The sequence below is a fragment of the Sardina pilchardus genome, chromosome 16 (assembly GCF_963854185.1).
Source record: "Sardina pilchardus chromosome 16, fSarPil1.1, whole genome shotgun sequence".
Lineage (NCBI taxonomy): Eukaryota > Metazoa > Chordata > Actinopteri > Clupeiformes > Clupeidae > Sardina > Sardina pilchardus.
In genome coordinates, this window is record NC_085009.1 from 15,718,166 (window position 1) to 15,726,359 (window position 8,194).

Consider the following 8,194-nt stretch of genomic DNA (forward strand, 5'->3'; position numbering starts at 1 on the left):
CACACACACACACACACACACACACACACACACACACACACACACACACACACACACACACACACACACACACACACACACACACACACACACACAAACAAACATACACTCATACACAATACACACACACACACACACACACACACACACACACACACACACACACACACACAAACAGGGACACATTTTGTGACAAACACTGTATGTAAAGGCAATCGGTCAATGTAATATTTTATTGTCTACAGATGCACTTCCTTGCTTGACATGTGGATATATCACGCTTGACATGTCACACACTTCTCTCCTCTGTCGCACTCTGCCTGTAACTACCCCTACCCACTGTCTCTCTCTCTCTCTCTCTCCCTCTCTCCCCCTCACTCTCTCTCTCTCTCCTCTCTCTCTTCTTTCTCCCTGTCCAGTATGCACAAGAATCCTTTGTTTGGAGAGGAGATGAAAGGGACAAAAGCCACCATTGAAAAATACGACTGCGTATGTGTATGTGAGAGTGTGTGTGTGAGTGTGTGTGTGTGTGTGTCTGTGTGTGTGTGTGTGTGTGTGTGTGTGTGACAGAGAGAGAGAAAGACAGGGAGAGAGATATGTGCTTGCTCGAGTGTATTTGTGTGTGTGGCAGTAGTACACAGAGAGTGAAATCGAGAAGGAGAGAGAAAGAGACAGTGAACGGGCAGACAGTAACAGAATAAATGGATCTGTGACGCTTATTGGTATTCCTAATGTGTATTTGCATTGACTTCACAGCTCAGCTCAGCACAGATTTCTAAAATGACCATGATAATATGAAGTATTAGCAATACGCAAAAGTCATTAGGCCTTAGGCCGGCTTCAACTGACTGACTGAGGAACTCAAGACAGCCTTACTAAATCCTCCACCCCCAGAAGTCCACTTTATAACCCCCCCACCCCACGAAACAATCCACAGTCCAAGCAGTGTACACTACACCCACAATCCTGCATAATGACCCCCACGCGCTGGGCTGCCGGACGAAGAGTGAGCGGTGGCCTCCGTGCCCTAGAAGACCCCTGTTTCTTCCGCATCAGCAAAAATGTTTCTTTTCCTTTCATTATTCTCATGTTGAGATGTTGGCTCTTACGCCAAAGAGGTCAGAAGCACGCACTCCAAAATGACAATACAAGAATGTACATGTGCTCATATGGTATCATTCACGGAAGTGAAATCTAGATTTACAAACTACCAACTTCACCACTAAATGTCAAAGATCTTACATACGCCAACAAATGGGTAGCAGGTACTGAAAAAAGGCTTGCTGGCATGCTAACTCGTGGCTATATTTGGCTATATACAGTAGTTGCCAATGTCTTGCTGTGAAAGTTTTTTTCTTCCATATTTGCAGGGTGGTCCAACTCTGTCACACTTAGCATCTTGTTGACATGATAGGTATGTTTCTCTGTCATCCACTTCTATCATGAAAATGAATTTCCTTCAAGAATGTGTTTAAAGGAAATTCAGATACATGTAAATCAGTGCGCTGATATTATCGGTCGATATTAGCTATTTGACAATCAATCGGTATTTCCGATAAATAATGGCTGACAATTATTGTTAAATTAAGTAAAGGAAAGTCTAATGTTGATCCTACTGACAAAATTTTCAGTACTGTCTTTCCAGCTTAACATTACTTCCAACAGTAAAATAATTGTCTGAGTGTGTGAAACGAAGACATGGTTATACTGAATGACCTTTTCAACTGTCATTCCATACATTTTCTGACATACTGACAGTATGTAAGGTAGTTAGCCACAACGATAGCGTTAGCTAATTCTATTGTTTGTGGGTGACCCATTCATCCGGATTTCAAGCCGTCTGTCCATAGCTATTCCTAAAATTACATGGTATGTAGGCCTACCAAACGTACAGTAATTACCCATGTATAAGCCACATTGTGTATAAGCCGCAGGGCAGTGTTTTATGCAAGTTAAAATAACCGCATAGCGGAATAATTTTTGCTAAATCAATGCATAAGCCACGGCTAATAGTCAGGGAATTCCGGTAGTTCATTTGTGAGCATTCACATCGGAACGGCATACATCAATCACAAGCACAGTTGAATGAAGTTAACTTCTGTTGTCTTTGAAAGTTCCTTATTGATTATTTATCCACATTAATTTGAATAAATGCCTACCAAATGTTTCACCGCAAAATAGACTTGCACTTTCGTACATACAGGGGAATACCTAATTAGGTGCATTTTACACTTCTCTCATCTTTCGACACAAAACTCCCACTCTCCTGACCCTCTTATGAATGCATATGCATGACACGGAAATATAGCACATGTGCAAATTGCCCATCTCAGTGTTTTCACGCACACGTTGCAAAACGAATATGCCTGAGGTGCGTACAAAAACCCTCAGATGTTCCAGAGTCAGGTCAGTGGTCGCCCTATTTCTGCTACTTTATAGAGCACATATCATCACATCCATTCAGATCTTTTGAAACACTTGAGGGAATGAAACACTACAGTCAAAACTATGCAATTATTTACCGTTTCTTACGACTTCTTTACACACATTTTCAAAGCTGTGTGTCATTGTTTCAAAATTCTACACATAAATTCAACTGTTGCTCAAAAAAATGCTAAATGCCTCACGTCTATAACAAAATGAAACACAGCTAAAAACAGGTGGGGGGGGGGGGGCAGTTAAGCATATCTATAATAAGGTATGGGGTTAGGGTGTGAGTAAACAGAATTTGTGTGTAAACAGTTGAAAACAGTTTGCAAAACAGTGTCTCTTCCTCCTCCTCTTCCTCTCAGTCGTACAACGCCTTCCATTTCTATTGGTTCATCTGTTACCTAGTGTTTTGAACTGATCGTTGCATTTACAGTGATGCATTATGTGTCTTTACACCCCAAAATTATGTTAATCAATAGATTAGCGCAAAAGGCTTTTCCTGTATGTGTGTTTCCGGTGGAGTAACGTCATCTGTTATATTCTGTTCTTTACTGTACATCTTCACTCCGACACTGAATATCTTGTTTCCCAAATAATAAAAATGTTAAGCCACGCATCAATCCCTCTTTATCGTAACCTGCTGATTCCCTAGTGCAACACCTAACCGGGTCCGTGTAGATTCTAATTGAATAAACCAAAGCGCCAGGTTCAAACAGTAGCGGCTCCATCGGAAGCAAACTAGCACAAAGTGAGCATTTCTGGAGACATTATCTTTGAGATTTGAGTCTAAAGAATTTGAGTCTAATTCTGCAATTTTGTGACCATACATTTTGAAAATTGTATTAGTGTGAAAGCAGGACTAAATGTCTCATTTATCACTTATCTCACTTATCTTTGAGATTTGAGTCTAAAGTAGAGAAATATGCAATGGTTTGTAAATCAACGTGTAAAGTGTTGTGCAAAAATGTGATAATGTCTGATAATGTGGTTATAGTTGTATAGCTTTTAGCTGATATTTTCACTCACTGTAAAACACTTTTTGTGACCATCAACTGGTCTTTCAAATGTATTTCTGCACAGAAATAAGCAGTTAAGTGAAAAAATAGCCGCCCTTTCTATTTTATAAGCGGGTCGCAGTTGCAGTGTGGTTTGAGCAGTCGTGACGCAGATGTGTTCAAAGTCATATAAGAGTATGGACATTATGCTATTTTTTCCAATCACACAAAGTATCTCACAGTTTAATGGTGTTAACGGTGTATAATAAAACACAAATAAATGCCATCATAAAGCAATAAGGCATCAAGTAGGGGTCCCTTATAGTTTCCCCTAAAGGTCAAATTATGTAAAAAATGCCAAATCAAGGGCCACAATTGCCACATTGCTTAAGCCAAATTAAATAGTTATCATTTACCTTGTTGAACTCTGATGGTGAATTTGTCATGCAGAGTAGCGCACACATACACATACACACACACACTCACACACACATACACACACACGGAACATTGACACAACTGATAGGAACTAGACTACACGTCCTTGTTCACATGAGGAAGACACACACGTCAGCACAGGCCACTCATTGGCCCTCATACTATTTTGAAAAGCCCAAGCAGAAAGTTAACACCTTGAAAGTTATCGTGGCAATGGTGTTTATCACAGGTAAAAGACCTGACACTACTATTCATAATAATTATTTCAGAATCTATTGTATAAGAGCCTTTCATTAGGGTACCAGATCGTTAGGTCTATGTCCAAGCTTATCAGAACAATATGCTAAATATTAAATACCTTTTGCATTGTGCTTGTTTAGTAAGGGATAACGGCCGACGAGGTGACCGGTTCGATGGAAATAATGGCTAGGTGGAGGTCTAGAACTCCGGCGACGTGCGAAGCACGGAGACGGAGTTACCTCCGCCGTGCCATTATTTCCATCGAACCGGTCGACCTCGAAGGCCGTTATCCCGCTTATCTCCCGTTTGTATTCATAACCTGTATATTTAGAACATAGTTTTATTCCACCGTTGCGTCCGTAAACATCGCTAAAACTGTCTTGACTGTGGGACTACTTTCCGCCACATATCAACTTTCTACTTGCAGGACAAAACTGCCGTTACTAGTTCTAAATGGATGGTTGCTATGGCCAAAAGCCAGTCGTTAGTTCTAAATGGCTGGTTGCTACGGCCAAAAGCCAGTCGTTAGTTCTATCTCTCCCGTTGTCAAGCGGGCATATCCCAGGATTCTGATTAACTTTAACTTTGAAAGATCGCTACTTTTATAGCCTACATGGCATCCAACTAGCTACAATCCACCTCCGTCATATGCTACAATGTTACTATGGTTCTGCACGTCTGTATTTCAGCTTGGATGCAACGTGACAGTTCATTTAAACTTCGTAACGAGTTTGGCGAATTAATATTCAAGTGTGATACGGGAACTACTTCAAAGGTAGCAGGTTATACGAAGTTAATGGCCACCCCATCAGCCAATCAGAGAAGAGAATTCCATTGTTGAGGGAGATAAAAATATATATATCGCTCCATTTAAGGTCCATCAGTTTTTGAAACCAATCGAGCTCTTTCATATTATCTTTCCAGAGTGTCAATTCAGTACTTTTACTAGAAAAGTGATTTGAACTACACATTTATGTACATATTTGCATTAGCTATACTCCACTGTGGTCTAATCAATCAATATTACATGGTTTTGTTGCACCTTGAGAAGTTTCATTGATTTGCTTACTAGTGTAACACAACATTTGACAATAACACTACACAACCATTGACAAGGAGTCGTCTCATGCCCGCCATTGATTGAAATTCTGCTATTTAACTTTTCCCCTATCAATAAGAGGTGTCAATGAGGAGATGCAAGACTAATTCTGCAATTTTGTGACCATACATTTTGAAAATTGTGTGAAAGCAGGACTAATTTCACCCATGCATGAATGCTACAGCAATCAACACACTTTCGGACAAAGAGATTACTTTCCTGCATTATTCTGTATCCTGTTCAACCTGGCAAGCCCCTTAACTCCTAAATCTCATTGGCTACCCCTATTCAGATATCCCAGCTCATTGGACAACTTCAGCTTTGTTTCCTCTCGTATTGGACAGCTCCCCACAGGTTGTGTTGCCAAATTGCCAAACTGGCAAGTCATCTCCCAACACTATATTGTTCCAGAAAACGTCAACAACATAACAGCCTTACACAAACATATCCTTCTTTTATATTATATGAATTCTGCATTGAATAGTTGAACTGCAGACTACACGGATATTGAAGGATCAGCCCTCTCCTCTCAGACGTTCCCTTAGTCCGATCACAGCCAGATTTGTGTTGGCTGTGGAGCTGCTGCAGTATCGCATCTGATCTGGGATCTGGGATCGGCTCGCCTCAGAGGAAGTGCCAATGCAAATGTGCCTCCCTCTGCCAGCTCCAGCGTCGTGCCCTGACCCAGTCAGACTCTGTACGCCAGGCACCTGTGGCTCTGGACGGAGGGATTTGAGTGTGTGTGTGTGTGTGTGTGTGTGTGTGTGTGTGTGTGTGTGCCCCAGTCTCAAAGGGGGAAAAGCCTTCTCTTAGTACTCTAGCCCTGTCTTACTATAAAGAGGAGCGGGGGGCAATGTTTGTGTGTTTATATTGTTTTAAGATCAACAAATCCACATGCACATGTGTCCTCACATATTTGCGCTAACGCATGCTCATGCATACTGTACATCCCAACACACACACACACACACTTGCCATACGGTAAGTGGGGACGTAATGATAAGCAAGTTAAGTCACCATGTACACATGCAGATACATACGCAGATGTACGAAACATAAACAAAGAATTGTGAAACAGCCGCTTCTTGCCAAAGACATTCCTGTTTTTAGACTAAAGGCCTGAGCATTTTTTTTCGCTTTGTTTCCCAAAACTATAATGTAAACTGTATCAATGTGTCCAGCTGCACAGAAAAGGTCATTGCATGGTCGCTGTGGCTACAAGACCACCTGGCCGCTCACCTGTTATACGCCCCACACAAGAGAGACAGGCTGAACAGTGAAATTGATCACAACGTAGGCTAGCATGCCAGTGATTCTGTAAAATGATTGCTGATGAATCGCATGCACTGTCTATGAGGCACCTGACCTGACCTTTTAACTTAAGTCATCTATGCAGATCTGAGCTTCACAACAGTATAAGCTAACTTTAGTCACAGATATTGTTTAGTTGTTTGAGAAAGTCACCTGAGCCTGCATAATTTACTGATTTGGGTTTGAGCAAGACCTTCACTGCACTTACAGTAAACAGGTGCAGCAACAGGTGCGTTGGCCAAAAAGGACTGTGGCCAATCAGATGTAACTACTCATAGATTATGTTTCATCCTTTCGTCTTTGAGACATTCACTTCATCGTCTGTAATGATGACTACTTGGCGATGGTAATTTTAACATGACTTCAATAATAATTTTCTCACGCTCACAACCATTCACATGGAATTACTTACCGCTTGGCTGGGTTTGCAAGTTGCAGTCTAGGTTTTGTTTTTCGTTAAACTTTGTTGCTCCAGCTGATTGACTTTCAAGGAACCATTAGCTGGGTCAAAGAAGGCAAACCTCGGGTGAAAACAGAGCCGTCACGACACAGAACCGCGCGCTATTGTTGACACGTCTGTCCCTCGCATGTTCACGCCAGTCACAATTCACTCTTTCGTTTGGATTTAGCCTATTTCTTTCAAACTTGACTCACTGTCTCAATCCAAATCAACAAAGTGTTAAAAGTTTAGATTGGACTGACGGAGAGGTTTCGATAAAGATGTCTTGAATATCAATCAAAGTTCACAGCGAATTGAAGAAGAGTAATGTCAATGGTTTCCCGTCAGACGTTGAGTGTCAGTCGGTACCGGTCGGTCCCGCTCGGATGTTACCGATTTATTATGTAATGAGATGAACAGAAAAATCTAAGACAACTAAGGTTGAATGCTAGGACTTTTTCCGTCTCGATAAGGAGGGCATAATGTGAAGCCCTCTCGAATTCACTCTCCCTCTCATTATAAATGGAAAAAGTATTCAGTCACAGTCTTTCTCGCTCTCCGGACCTTTTAATTCATTAATTCAGCTCTCCACCCCGAACCTCCACCCACCCTCTCTCTCTCTCTCTCTCTCTCTCTCTCTCTCTCTCTCTCTCTCTCTTTCTCTCTCTCCCTCTCTCTCTCGCCCTTCGTCTCCACACTGCTCACTGTCCTGATAATAGGTCCCTTGTTTGGATTTCTTCGACTGTTCAGTCTGTCAGCTTTACAAGCAAATGTATTTTGGTGAATGTACAAGGCCTTCTGTAAAACTGAGAGGACTTGTCATTTTGATAAACGATAAAGAGCTTAGGTTACACAAATAGTTGTTCACGTCTGCCAAAATGTTTTTCGATGCTTGAGGGAATGATCTAAAGCCAACTGTAACAGGCTACTGTATCATATTAGCAAATGCAAAAATAATGTGTTCTGGATGAGTGCATTATTAATATAATTTGTATTATCATTGCTTTTATGCCAAAAAGAAAAGTTTCAGTGCCAAGAATGATTTGTAAGTAGCCTAACTCATAGCAACACAGAAGGGTCGTGTATGGCAAAGGAATTTCATTTAGTCTCAAGCCAGCTAGGCTACTACAGTGTGTCCTTAGAAACACCGACCTGAAAAGAAATAGAGGGACTTTCATTTAAAAAAAAAACAATTAAAAGTAACACTTATTCAGTCGGCTGTCAGCTACATCCTATCTTGAT

General features: G+C 41.2%; 1 protein-coding gene across 1 annotated transcript in view; it reads right to left on the reverse strand.

The window, feature by feature from the left end:
* The window catches only part of kcnj10a (potassium inwardly rectifying channel subfamily J member 10a), a 45,099-nt gene extending 37,654 nt beyond the window's left edge, over nucleotides 1-7,445 (reverse strand). Inside the window, exon 1 of the mRNA XM_062516797.1 lies at nucleotides 6,926-7,445. The gene's annotated coding sequence lies outside the window, so the exon portion shown is untranslated. The remainder of the gene's footprint in view (nucleotides 1-6,925) is intronic.
* Nucleotides 7,446-8,194: the final 749 nt, after the last annotated feature.